Below are 15,245 nucleotides of genomic sequence, written 5' to 3' on the forward strand. Positions count from 1 at the left end.
TTGATGTTCTGGCCTCTCATCCCCTCCTTCATCTCTCAGCAGGTTCACTGCATCTGACAAACTACAGAAGAAGTACATCATTATCTGCACTAAATAACTAAATACAATTTACTAAATTAACTAAATTAATCAACACAAATAAAATACTGAAAAATAAACTGAAAAAAACTCCTTATTACTGCATCCCACCTTTCACCCTTTTTCATGTTCAGGAAGTGAAGCGGGTGGTCATGCTGGCAGGAAACCCCAACACGCCTGTCTCCTACAATTTCCTTGTTTTGGGTTTGGACCTGATGGCATTGCCTGCTTGAAATCCATGGCAACCCTAAAATATCTATAATAATTTAAAGTACAATACAAGTATTATGTACTGAAATGCTTCCTTGCAGGTTAACCTCTTGACAATGCAACAACAATAGAACAAGTCAGTAGCTAAGTTAATAAAAAGAGTACTACAATAGTAATAAACCCTTCATTCATCAGTATCCTGAACATAGCTGGGTGTTTCTGGGATAGAGGGTTGATATAAAAGTCAGTACTACAATAGTAATAAACCCTTCATTCATCAGTACCCTGAACATAGCTGGGTGTTTCTGGGGTAGAGGGTTGATATAAAAGTCAGTACTACAATAGTAATAAACCCTTCATTCATCAGTATCCTGAACATAGCTGGGTGTTTCTGGGGTAGAGGGTTGATATAAAAGTCTATATATTCAGCAATAAATGTCTATATATTCAGCAATACAGTAAGATTCTGAGACACAATCACTTCCTATTGGTCAGCTGCAGGGAACCGCCCACGTCTCTGAGACACAATCACTTCCTATTGGTCAGCTGCAGGAAACCGCCCCACGTCTCTGAGACACAATCATTTCCTATTGGTCAGCCGCAGTGAACCGCCCACGTCTCTGAGACACAATCATTTACTATTGGTCAGCTGCAGGGAACCACCCACGTCTCTGAGACACAATCACTTCCTATTGGTCAGCTGCAGGGAACCGCCCACGTCTCAGGAGATGTCTATTTTAGGCAGTAAGTAAAACTGCCTAGGCCTTGGAGAATCTGTCCCAAAAAGACAGACCATCTGTTTATCTGTAATGTACTTATCCTCATACAGTTTATCTCCTGGATTAATCTTTGTGTTTTCCGGTTGTGTTGAGTGGGACAATGGAACATAGTGTTTAACATGATCCTATTGTCTATTGGCTTCAAGAAGATATTCACTTTATCCATTACAACAATCTGAGCCCCTTATCTGCTGGTTTAATCACTATATTTCTAGAGCTTGATTTTTAACCATTTGTAAGGTTAAGCTGATAAACAGGTCTGGTTCTGAATAGTGAAAAGGAAGCCACATCCCTACGTATCAGAGTCTGTATAGTTTCTGACTCCAACTGAGGTTCCCAATGTGAGGGGTTTGGAAATAGTATCTGAGGAAAATCTGTTTCATATTCACAATGATCTTATAACTTCAATCTCTATGATAGACGTGTAGATCCCCTCCGGAGCTCCTCCCAGTCCACCTGTTTAGGAGTTGGTATGAAAGTCAGTCCACCTGTTTAGGAGTTGGTATGAAAGTCAGTCCACCTGTTTAGGAGTTGGTATGAAAGTCAGTCCACCTGTTTAGGAGTTGGTATGAAAGTCAGTCCATCTGTTTAGGAGTTGGTATGAAAGTCAGTCCACCTGTTTAGGAGTTGGTATGAAAGTCAGTCCACCTGTTTAGGAGTTGGTATGAAAGTCAGTCCACCTGTTTAGGAGTTGGTATGAAAGTCAGTCCACCTGTTTAGGAGTTGGTATGAAAGTCAGTCCATCTGTTTAGGAGTTGGTATGAAAGTCAGTCCACCTGTTTAGGAGTTGGTATGAAAGTCAGTCCACCTGTTTAGGAGTTGGTATGAAAGTCAGTCCACCTGTTTAGGAGTTGGTATGAAAGTCAGTCCACCTGTTTAGGAGTTGGTATGAAAGTAGGTCCACCTGTTTAGGAGTTGGTATGAAAGTCAGTCCACCTGTTTAGGAGTTGGTATGGAAGTCAGTCCACCTGTTTAGGAGTTGGTATGAAAGTCAGTCCACCTGTTTAGGAGTTGGTATGAAAGTCAGTCCACCTGTTTAGGAGTTGGTATGAAAGTCAGTCCATCTGTTTAGGAGTTGGTATGAAAGTCAGTCTACCTGTTTAGGAGTTGGTATGAAAGTCAGTCTACCTGTTTAGGAGTTGGTATGAAAGTCAGTCCACCTGTTTAGGAGTTGGTATGAAAGTCAGTCCACCTGTTTAGGAGTTGGTATGAAAGTCAGTCCTCTTTCTAGAACCTCACTCTCGGCTTGGTTGAGCCCAATGGGACATTGCTGGTCAAGACCTCAAATGGGTTGTGAAGTAGTATGGACATATTGATGGAACAAGGTCACTAAACTGGTGGATAGACAGGGTAGATCCAAGAGCCTCTGCTGCCATCTAGAGGGGGTTTCTCTGTACTGCTTGACACATGGAGACTCAGTGGAGGCCCAGTGCAAGTGCTCAAAGTAGACTAGTGATTAGAGTGGTGGGTCAGTAACTGGTATGGTCTGATAGACTAGTGGTTAGAGTGGTGGGTCAGTACCTGGTATAGTCAGATAGACTAGTGGTTAGAGTGGTGGGTCAGTAACTGGTATGGTCAGATAGACTAGTGGTTAGAGTGGTGGGTCAGTAACTGGTATGGTTAGATAGACTAGTGGTTAGAGTGGTGGGTCAGTAACTGGTATGGTCAGATAGACTAGTGGTTAGAGTGGTGGGTCAGTAACTGGTATGGTCAGATAGACTAGTGGTTAGAGTGGTGGGTCAGTAACTGGTATGGTCAGATAGACTAGTGGTTAGAGTGGTGGGTCAGTAACTGGTATGGTCAGATAGACTAGTGGTTAGAGTGGTGGGTCAGTAACTGGTATGGTCAGATAGACTAGTGGTTAGAGTGGTGGGTCAGTAACTGGTATGGTCAGGTAGACTAGTGGTTAGAGTGGTGGGTCAGTAACTGGTATGGTCAGATTGACTAGTGGTTAGAGTTGTGGGTCAGTAACTGGTATGGTCAGGTAGACTAGTGGTTAGAGTGGTGGGTCAGTAACTGGTATGGTCAGATAGACTAGTGGTTAGAGTGGTGGGTCAGTAACTGGTATGGTCAGATAGACTAGTGGTTAGAGTGGTGGGTCAGTAACTGGTATAGTCAGATAGACTAGTGGTTAGAGTGGTGGGTCAGTAACTGGTATGGTCAGATAGACTAGTTGTTAGAGTGGTGGGTCAGTAACTGGTATGGTCAGATAGACTAGTGGTTAGAGTGGTGGGTCAGTAACTGGTATGGTCAAATAGACTAGTGGTTAGAGTGGTGGGTCAGTAATTGGTATGGTCAGATAGACTAGTGGTTAGAGTGGTGGGCCAGTAACTGGTATGGTCAGATAGACTAGTGGTTAGAGTGGTGGGTCAGTAACTGGTATGGTCAAATAGACTAGTGGTTAGAGTGGTGGGTCAGTAATTGGTATGGTCAGATAGACTAGTGGTTAGAGTGGTGGGCCAGTAACTGGTATGGTCAGATAGACTAGTGGTTAGAGTGGTGGGTCAGTAACTGGTATGGTCAGGTAGACTAGTGGTTAGAGTGGTGGGTCAGTAACTGGTATGGTCAGATAGACTAGTGGTTAGAGTGGTGGGTCAGTAACTGGTATGGTCAGATAGACTAGTGGTTAGAGTGGTGGGTCAGTAACTGGTATGGTCAGATAGACTAGTGGTTAGAGTGGTGGGTCAGTAACTGGTATGGTCAGATAGACTAGTGGTTAGAGTGGTGGGTCAGTAACTGATATGTTGCTGGTTTGAATACCTGAGCCGTCAAGGTAAAAATCTGTTGGTGCCCTTAAGCAAGGCACTTACACCTAATTTGCTCCAGGGGCGCCGTATGGCTGACCCTGTAAAACAACACATTTCTCTGCATCTATCTGGTGTCTGTGACAATAAAACATTGTAAAAGCTAGCTAACATAGAAAATGACAGCATTGATTTTTTTTAATTACAACAGTTAATTTAACAATGCTGGTTATAAATCTTGTTGACATTCATCCAAGGACAGCTTGACTTGCATTACACTCTCACTGCAGAAAAATATTCTCATGAAATCACATGATTTCTAGTTAGAGAAAAGGATTCCTGTAAACACGGCCTGCTACAAGCAGGAAACAAGTTATGGACGAACCAGAAATGTAACATATATGTTTGATAGTAACCCTGGATGATGAATGTGTGAACTATCTTGTCATCTTTTTGGGTAACCACAATGGAACATTCTAGTCTTTAAGGACATGATCTGGCAGAACAGGTTTCAGCAAAGTATGGAGTCATTGTTTTCAGGAAGGTGTACCTATGGCGATAGGAGAGACAGGAGGCAGACTAAGAGCAAGGGTAGCCAACTACTGCCCTACAAAGACAAACAGCATCTACACAAACAGCCACCTGAACTACTGCCCTACAAAGACAAACAGCATCTACACAAACAGCCACCTGAACTACTGTCCTACAAATACAAACAGCATCTACACAAACAGCGAACTACTGTCCTACAAATACAAACAACATCTACACAAACAGCCACCTGAACTACTGCCCTACATAGACAAACAGCATCTACACAAACAGTGAATCTGAGAAAAATGACTTTAAAGTTTGTTTTCTAGTCCATGCATATCAGCCATGACCAATGATCTGACCTATGACCACTAAAATACTGATACTACCCTTGGTATGACCTTAAACAGCTGTCTGGGTAAGGAAAAAGCAAAGTGCAGCATCTAGAAATCTAAATGTGTTGATCCAGCTTTCTGGTTGTTTTCTGTTTGATGGAAACAGTTTGAGAGTTCTAAATACATTCCAACTGTATTTAATGGTGTTATGTAGTTGTGTTGTCATGTTGTGAATGTTGTATTGTAGTAACCAACTGTATTTAATGGTGTTGTGTAGTTGTGTTGTCATGTTGTGAATGTTGTATTGTATTAACCAACTGTATTTAATGGTGTTATGTAGTTGTGTTGTCATGTTGTGAATGTTGTATTGTAGTAGGCTAGAAATAAGTTATTCATGTTGTTGAAACTCTAAGCAGTGTGCCAGGCGACTTTTGGTCTCCAATATAGGCCCCTTTTTGTATTTGCTAAAATTGTGGCACGAGGGCAATTTGATTGCAGAAACTCCTCCCTGCTAATGAGGAAACCGATAGTTATGGATGTAGTATATCTGCCTGGAGCAAAAATGGTGAGCAAAGATTTTAGTTTTTCACAATGTATTCTGAATGTGAATGGGGGAGACTCAGGGGAGTAACCTCCATTTCTAGGTTGCTTATGAGTACATTTCACACTACCTTGGATTATAAGCAGGTATATCTCTCTGGTCACCCCTAAAGCCAACTCCTCCTTTGGTCGTCTCTCCTTCCAGTTCTCTGCTGCCAATGACTGGAACGAACTATAAAAATCTCTGAAACTGGAAACACTTATCTCCCTCACTAGCTTTAAGCACCAGCTATCAGAGCAGCTCCCAGATCACTGCACCTGTACATAGCCCATCTATAATTTAGCCCAAACTACTACCTCTTCCCCTACTGTATTTATTTATTTTGCTCCTTTGCACCATATTATTTATATTTTAACTTTGAACTTTCTTCAAATAACATATCTACCATTCCAGTGTTTTACTTGCTATATTGTATTTACTTTGCCACCATGGCCTTTTTTGCCTTTACCTCCCTTATCTCACATCATTTGCTCACATTGTATATAGTCTTATTTTTTTCTACTGTATCATTGATTGTATGTTGTTTTACTCCTAGTGTAACTCTGTGTTTTTGTATGTTGTCGAACTGCTTTGCTTTATCTTGGCCAGGTCGCAATTGTAAATGAGAACTTGTTCTCAACTTGCCTACCTGGTTAAATAAAGGTGAAATAAAAATAAATAAAAAATAAAAAATTGTAAGGATATTTGAATGTCCTGTTTAATATAATGTTTGCTAAAGCATTAAGAATTATGTGTAATTATTGAAGAACTGTGTTAATGACAGTATCCATTTGGGTGTTGTCAATAAAGTTAAGATTTTATTTATTTATAGAAACTAGAATATGCATATAATTATTAGCTTTGGATAGAAAACACTCCAAAGTTTCTAAAACTGTTTGAATGGTGTCTGTGAGTATAACAGAACTCATTTGGCAGGCCAAAACCTGAGAAGATTCTGTACAGGAAGTACCCTGTCTGACCATTTCTTGGCCTTCTTGATTATCTCTATCCAAAACAGGGGATCTCTGCTGTTACGTGACACTTCCTACGGCTCCCATGGGCTCTCAGAAGGCGGCAAAAAGCTGAATGGTGGCTTTGCAGGCCATGGCTGAAAAACATTAGCGCGTTTGGATAGTGGTCGGTCAGAATACTATGAGACTGAGGCGCATGCACGAGTCGACTCCATGTTTACTTTCTCTCTCTTTGAACGAAAACAACCACTCCCGGTCAGAATATTATCGCTTTTTTACGAGAAAAATGGCATAAAAATTGATTTTAAACAGCGGTTGACATGCTTCGAAGTACGGTAATGGAATATTAAAATTTTTTTGTCACGAAACGCGTCGGGCGCGTAACCCTTCGTCACCCTTGGATAGTGTCTTGAACACACAAACAAAACGCTGCTATTTGGATATAACTATGGATTATTTTGAACCAAACCAACATTTGTTATTGAAGTAGAAGTCCTGGGAGTGCATTCTGACGAAGAACAGCAAAGGTAATAACATTTTTCTTATAGTAAATCTGACTTTGGTGAGGGCTAAACTTGGTGGGTGTCTAAATAGCTAGCCCTGTGATGCCGGGCTATCAACTTAGAATATTGCAAAATGTGCTTTCACCGAAAAGCTATTTTAAAATCGGACATAGCGAGTTCATAGAGGAGTTCTGTATATATAATTCTTAAAATAATTGTTATGTTTTTTGTGAACGTTTATCGTGAGTAATTTAGTAAATTCACCGGAAGTTTTCGGTGGGAATGCTAGTTCTGAACGTCACATGCTAATGTAAAAAGCTGGTTTTTGATATAAATATGAACTTGATTGAACAAAACATGCATGTATTGTTTAACATAATGTCCTAGGAGTGTCATCTGATGAAGATCTTCAAAGGTTAGTGCTGCATTTAGCTGTGGTTTTATTTTTTGTGACCTTATATGCTAGTTTGAAAAATGGGTGTCTGATTATTTCTGGCTGGGTACTCTGCTGACATAATCTAATGTTTTGCTTTCGCTGTAAAGCCTTTTTGAAATCGGACAGTGTGGTTAGATAAAGGAGAGTCTTGTCTTTAAAATGGTGTAAAATAGTCATATGTTTGAAAAATTGAAGTTTTTGTATTTTTGAGGAATTTGTAATTCGCGCCACGCCTATCATTGGATATTGGAGCAGGTGTTCCGCTAGCGGAACGTCTAGATGTAAGAGGTTAACACAGTGTCCAAAGAAGGGCCAGATGTATACAGAATGGTGTCGTCTGAGTAGAAGTGGATCAAGGAATCACCCGCAGCAAGAGCAACATCGTTGGTATATACAGAGAAAAGAGTCGGTGTGAGAATTGAACCCTGTGGTACCCCCACAGAAACTGCCAGAGGTCTGGACAACAGGCCCTCTGATTTGACACACTGAACTCTATCTAAGAAGTAGTTGGTGAACCAGGCGAGTCAGTCATTTGAGAAACCAAGGCTGTTGAGTCTGCCGATAAGAATACAGTGATTGACAGAGTCGAAAGCCTTGGCCAGGTCGGAGAAGAGGGCAGTACAGTACTGTCTTTTATCGATGGCGGTTATGATATCGTTTAGTACCTTGAGTGTGGCTGAGGTGCACCCGTGTCCAGCTCGGAAACCGGATTGCACAGCGGAGAAGGTACGGTGAGATTCAAAATGGTCAGTGATCTGTTTGTTAACTTGGATGTTGAAGACTTTAGAAAGGCAGGGCAGGATGGATATAGGTCTGTAACAGTTTGGGTCTAGAGTGTCACCCCCTTTGAAGAGGGGGATGACCGTGGAAGCGTTACAATCTTTAGGAATCTCGGACGATACGAAAGAGAGGTTGAACAGACTAGTAATGGGGTTGCCACAATGGCAGTGGAACATTTTAGAAAGAGAGGGTCCAGATTGTCTAGCTCAGCTGATTTTTACGGGACCAGGTTTTGCAGCTCTTTCAGAACATCTGCTATCTGGATTTGGGTGAAGGAGAAGCTGGGGAGGCTTGGGGAAGTAGCTTCGGGGGGTGGGGAGCTGTTGGCCGGGGTTGGGGTAGCCAGGAGGAAAGCATGGCCAGCCGTAGAGAAATGCTTATTGAAATTCTCGATTATCGTGGATTTATCGGTGGTGACAGTGTTTCCTAGCCTCAGTGCAGTGGGCAGCTGGGATGAGGTGCTCTTATTCTCCATGGACTTTACAGTGTCCCAACATTTTTGGAGTTAAAGCTACAGGATGCAAATTTCTGTTTGAAAAAGCTAGCTTTTGCTTTCCTAACTGACTGTGTATTGGTTCCCGACTTCTCTGAAAAGTTGCATATCGCGGGGACTATTCGATGCTAGTGCAGTACGCAACAGGATGTTTTTGTGCTGGTCGAGGGCAGTCAGGTCTGGAGTGAACCAAGGGCTATATCTGTTGTTAGTTTTACCATTTTTGAAAGGGCCGTGCTTATTTAAGGTGGTGAGGAAATTACTTTTAAAGAACAACCAGGTATCCCAGTTTAGGTCACCTAACAGAATGAACTCTGAAGATAGATGGGGGGCAATCAATTCACATATGGTGTCCAGGGCACAGCTGGGAGCTGAGGGGGGTCTGTAACAGGCGGCAACAGTGAGAGACTTATTTCTGGAGAGAATTTTTTTTTTAATTAGAAGCTCGAACTGTTTGGGCCTAGACCTGGAAAGTATGATAGAACATTGCAGGCCATCTCTGCAGTAGATTGCAACTCCTCCCCCTTTGGCAGTTCTATCTTGACGGAAAATGTTGTAGTTGGGGATGGAAATTTCAGAATTTTTGGTGGCCTTCCAAAGCCAGGATTCAGACACGGCAAGGACATCAAGGTTGGCGGAGTGTGCTAAAGCAGTGAGTAAAACAAACTTAGGGAGGAGGCTTCTGATGTTAACATGCATGAAACCAAGGCTTTTACGGTTACAGAAGTCAACAAATGAGAGCGCCTGGGGACACACAGGGCCTGGCTTAACCTCTACATCACCCGAGGAACAGAGAAGTAGGATGAGGGAATGGTTAAAGGCTATCAGAATTGGTTGAATAGTGCGTTGGGAACAGAGAATAAAAGGAGCAGATTTCTGGGCGTGGTAGGATAGATTCAAGGGATAATGTACAGACGGGGTATGGTAGGGTGCGAGTACAGTGGAGGTAAACCTAGGCATTGAGTGACGATAAGAGAGGTTGCATTTCTGGAGGCACCAGTTATGCTAGGTGAGGTGTCAGGGAAATTGCAAGATTATGTTATAATGCTTGTATTGCATTATAATGGTTGTTTTATTTGACAGAATAGAGTATTTTGTTAACTATTGTGTGTGTTTTACTGAGGATGGGCCTCTATGAGATAACACGGACAGAAGATTTACGATGTCTTTGGGTGATAAAACCTAAAGAGCATTCCAGAGAACATGAGTTAATGGTTCTATTCTATACCGTACCAGGAAGAGACGGTTCCAGTTTGGAGTAGGAGGACCAGACACTGGTCTTTACAATGAAAACTGCTGAAACAGCAGATGCTGTCTGCTATGTATTATAGATATCTTTCATACAAATGTTAACCTTGTGACCATTCTATGTATCTGTTGTTCGTCATGTAGGTTGAAAGGGGTGTATCTTGGCTATAAAAGATATTTGTACTTTTGTTTTGCCACTCTCAACGGATCATTAGAAAATGGTGAATCGTTGATAAGTCATTGCTATTGTAAAGATCTTATTATTAAAGATTTAGTTTAAGTATAACTCTAACTTGTGTGAAGTTTGTCTCTCCTCATTTGATAGTAAAGAAATTAACCACCACAGAGGTCACCGCATGTGTGGGAGGTGGGACAAAAGAGCTCTCTGAGGCATGTTGAGTGGGACGAGGGGCTCCGCAGTAAAATAAAACAATGATAACTACCCTAAACAACAGTATACAAGGCATATTGACATTAGAGAGACATAAAGCGAGGCAAAAAGCAATCACAAGTGTTGATTGGGAGAGCTAGCTAAGACAACAACGGGTAAGACAACAGTTAATCAGCTAAGACAACAACAACAGGTAAAATGGTGATGAATGGGCAGAGAGGGTCAGTTAACTACACACAGGGCCTGAGTTCGAGGCTGGGGCCGACAGATAAACAAAACAAACAAAATGGAGTACCGTGATTAATGAACAGTCCAGCAGGCATCAGCTATGTAGCCAAGTGATCATAGGGTCCAGTGAACGGGAATATACGAAACAGGGAAGCAGTTAGGTAGTCGTTACTACGCTAGCCGGGAGATGCGCCTGGCTCGAGGCTAACTGGAGCTAACCCGGGACAAGGGCGTCACCGACGTCTGGCAAAGGCCGGTTGAGGGCACATCGGACGGAATTACGTCGGCAGACCAGTCGTGATGGATCGGTGGAGCTCCGTGTTGACAAAGGGTACAGGCCAAGTGGCAAAATAGCTATTGTAGCTGGAGTAATTTTGTTTGCTAGCCGGGAGAAGCACCTGGCTCGAGGCTAACTGGTGCTAGCTTCGGGACAAGGGCGTTAGCCACTATAGCCAATCTGGTGCAAAGGTCCAGAGCTTACGGCAGGAATCCGGTGATGTATTGGCTTCTAGTCGTCTTAGTGAAGAGTCTGGGAGGAATCAGCTGTGTAGCCGAGTGATCATAGGGTCCACTGAGCAGGCTGGGAGATGGGCCTGGCTCAAGGCTAGCTTCGAGGCTGGGCCACTCGGTAGCAGCTAGCTAGCTGCGATTATCCAGTGTAATGGTCGGCTTGTCACCAAAAACACTCACAAACTTTTACAGATGCACAATCGAGAGCATCCTGTCGGGCTGTATCACCGCCTGGTATGGCAGCTGCTCCGCCCATAACCGAAAGGCTCTCCAGAGGGTAGTGAGGTCTGCACAACGCATCACCATCACCAGAAACGTTAGGAGCATAACATCAACATTTACGAAGGCAAGCAGCAGCGGGAGGAGTAGGCTAAGGAAGAGGTTTTTTCTGATGGTTAGGCTCTTATTTCAGAGGGGTGTCATCAATAGCCCATAATGACAAAGTGAAAACAGGTAAAAAACAAAAAGACCTTATTTACTGAAGTATTCAGACCCTTTGCTATGAGACTCAAAATTGCTTTCAGGTGCATCTTGTTTCCACCTGTCTATATAAGGTCCCAGAGTTGACAGTGCATGTCAGAGCAAAAACCAAGCCATGAGGTCGAAGGAATTGTCTGTAGAGCTCCGAGACAGGATTGTGTCGAGGCACAGATCTGGGGATGGGTCCCCAAGAACACAGTGGCCTCCATCATTCTTAAATGGAATACTCTTCCTAGAGCTGGTCACCCGGCCAAACTGAGCAATTAGGGGAGAAGGGCCTCGGTCAGGGAGGTGACCAAAAACCTGATGGTTACTCTGACAGAGCTCCAGAGTTCCTCTGTGGAGATGGGAGAACCTTCCAGAAGGACAACCATCTCTGCAGCACTCCACCAATCAGACCTTTATGGTACAGTGGCCAGACAGAAGCCACTCCTCAGTATAAAGCATATGACAGCCTGCTTGGAGTTTGACAAAAGGCACCTTAACCTCTCTAGGGTATGTGGGACGAAATCGTCCCACCTACTCAACAGCCAGTGGAATCCCGTGGCGCGATATTCAAATACATTAGAAATGCTATTACTTCAATTTCTCAAACATATGACTATTTTACACCATTTTAAAGACAAGACTCTCGTTAATCTAACCACACTGTCCGATTTCAAAAAGGCTTTACAACGAAAGCAAAACATTAGATTATGCCAGCAGAGTACCCAGCCAGAAATAATCAGACACCCATTTTTCATACTAGCATATAATGTCACATAAACCCAAACCACAGCTAAATGCAGCACTAACCTTTCATGATCTTCATCAGATGACACTCCTAGGACATTATGTTATACAATACATGCATGTGTTGTTCAATCAAGTTCATATTTATATCAAAAACCAGCTTTTTACATTAGCATGTGACGTTCAGAACTAGCATACCCACCGCAAACTTCCGGTGAATTTACTAAATTACTCACGATAAACGTTCACAAAAAAACATAACAATTATTTTAAGAATTATAGATACAGAACTCCTTTATGCAATCGCTATGTCCGATTTTAAAATAGCTTTTCGGTGAAAGCACATTTTGCAATATTCTGAGTAGATAGCTCGCCATCACGGGCTAGCTATTTTGACACCCACCAAGTTTAGCCCTCACCAAACTCAGATTTACTATAAGAAAAATTGGATTACCTTTGCTGTTCTTCGTCAGAATGCACTCCCAGGACTTCTACTTCAATAACAAATGTTGGTTTGGTTCAAAATAATCCATAGTTATGTTCAAATATCCTCTGTTTTGTTTGTGCGTTCAAGACACTATCCGAAGGGTGACGAAGGGTGACGCGCCCGACGCGCGTTCGTGACAAAAAAAATCGAAATATTCCATTACCGTACTTCGAAGCATGTCAACCGCTGTTTAAAATAAATTTTTATGCCATTTTTCTTGTAAAAAAGCGATAATATTACGAACGGGAAACCCTGTTTTCGTTCAAAGACGAAAAAATAAAAACATGGTGTCGGCTCGTGCACGCGCCCCAGTCTCATTGTTCTCAGAGCGACCACTATCCAAATGCGCTAGTGTTTTTCAGCCATGGCCTGCAAAGTCATCATTCAATGTTCTGCCACCTTCCGAGAGCCTATGGGAGCCGTAGGAAGTGTCACGTTACAGCAAAGATCCTAAATGTTCAATAAACAGAGCCAAGAAGTCCAAGGAATGGTCAGAGAGGGTACTTCCTGTTTGGAATCTTCTCAGGTTTTTGTCTGCCATATGAGTTCTGTTATACTCACAGACACCATTCAAACAGTTTTAGAAACTTTAGGGTGTTTTCTATCCAAATCAAACAATTATATGCATATTCTAGTTTCTGGGCAGTAGTAATAACCAGATTAAATCAGGTACGTTTTTTATCCGGCCGTGCAAATACTGCCCCCTACACTAGAGAGGTTAAGACTCTAAGACCATGAGAAACAAGAGTCTCTGGCTTGATGAAACCAAGATTGAACTCATTGGCCTGACTGCCAAGAGTCACGTCTAGAGGAAACCTGGCACTATCCTTATGGTGAAGCATGGTGGTGGCAGCATCATGCTGTGGGGATGTTTTTCAGCAGCAGGGACTGGGAGACTAGTCCGGAAAGTATTATGTGAAATTATTTTGATGTGATATTTAAATATTGTGTGAAATTATTCTGAATTGATATGAAAGTACATCAATTTATGCTTCTAGAAATGTATCTTAATTGAGAATCGATTCACATTTAGATGGAATAGTTGACTATTTTAGCTACCAGAGCCAGTCTACCTCTGAAAATAACATACAGTCCTTGGACCTTGAGGAGTAACGGGGGCAGCAATCAGCAGTAGAAACAATAACAAAGCGAACTCCCTGCCCGTTTCAGTAAAAAGCTGAGGGATGGGGCTGGAGAAATGTAACCATTCATGATATCAACATTCTAGTTTTAACCATGTTTTGAGGATATACAGTGTTTGTTTATATTTACTGACAAACATTGGAGTGAATAAAAGCTTATATTTTGGGTTCTGATGGGGTATGACAGTTGAACTAAGCTCATGAGGCATTTATAAGTGATTTCTTCAAGAAACAATGGGTACATATCATTAATGTATAAGTCCCAAAATGGATGTAACAACTGCTGATTGCCCCTTTAAGAGAACATCTTGGGCTAATCTAATAGGAGATATTGAGGACTACAGTATTTCAGGCATTGTCATTGGATGCATTTGATCAATTGTTAACGTTTTGTTGATGGTCCACTCTTGATGTTCTACACGTTACAGTGAAGCTTCAGCCATTCCTACAGAACAACATTAAAGTGTAGAACCCCTTTACTGTAGGAACGACTGCAGAGACGGTACTTACTGGTGTTAAACAGATCTCCAACCTCCTCTTCTTCCTCCAATGTAACAGTCATCTCCCCCTCCTCCTCTTTCACTCCAAAAACTGCCTCCTCTTTCTCTTCCTCCTCGTCTTTCACTCTGAACGTGTCTTCTTCTTCTTTCACTGTAACAGCCTCACCCTCTACTTCTTGTTTTTGTATTGTAACATCCTCTTCCTCCTCCTCTTTGACAGAGTCTTTCTCCGTCCAGCAGACCTCCTCTTCTTTAGCAGGAGAGTAGCTTAGAGAACTCATGGTCGGGATGTTAGCTAGCTAGCATTAGCGACTAGCTTAGTTCTAAGCTAACTTAGCAAACCAGCTAGCTGACAAACAACGTAAATATATAATTAAACGGGCCAACAAGTACATACGACAGAAGTGTGTTTAATACACAGCGACAAATATACACCAAAACAGTGTAAAGAGCGTGAATGTTGTAGCTATGTTTGCTAGAAAGCTACCGAGGTGTCTGACTAGCTGTTGTTGTTGAAGGAGCGTCCCGTCCACTAGATTATACGTCACACTGGCAGCATCGCCTGAACCTAAAAGACGCACATCGCCATCTGCTGACTGGAGTGGGCAACGCAGTTGAGGAACCAAACGTTTATTTTTCATTTATTTCAGAAAAGTTTAATATTATATTAAGTCGTTCAAAGAGAAGCATGTGTTGATTGATTTGTGTTTAATGAGTGAGAATTTAAAACAAACTTTACACCCACTACATATTTTCATTGAACCATACTTCTGACATGGATCATTTTGACCCCGGTATCTTTTATCATGGCCAAAATGTGTTTTATTCAATTCTTCAAATTTTTCATGACTTTGTCAATCAACTGGTTGTTAGTAAATCTAAATCATGGTTTAGTGTTTCTGTGTCAAAATGGACTTTTAACAAATTCAAATCCTTTGGAGTCATTTTGACCCCAGCCAAAAGCACCTTTGATAAATAGGACGTTTATTTCAAATCACAATCACATTTTATTGGTCACATACACGTGTTTAGCAGATATTATTGCGGGTGTAGCGAAATGCCTGTGTTTCTAGCTCCGACAGTG

This window comes from Salmo salar, unplaced genomic scaffold (genome assembly GCF_905237065.1).
Source record: "Salmo salar unplaced genomic scaffold, Ssal_v3.1, whole genome shotgun sequence".
Classification (NCBI taxonomy): Eukaryota; Metazoa; Chordata; class Actinopteri; order Salmoniformes; family Salmonidae; genus Salmo; species Salmo salar.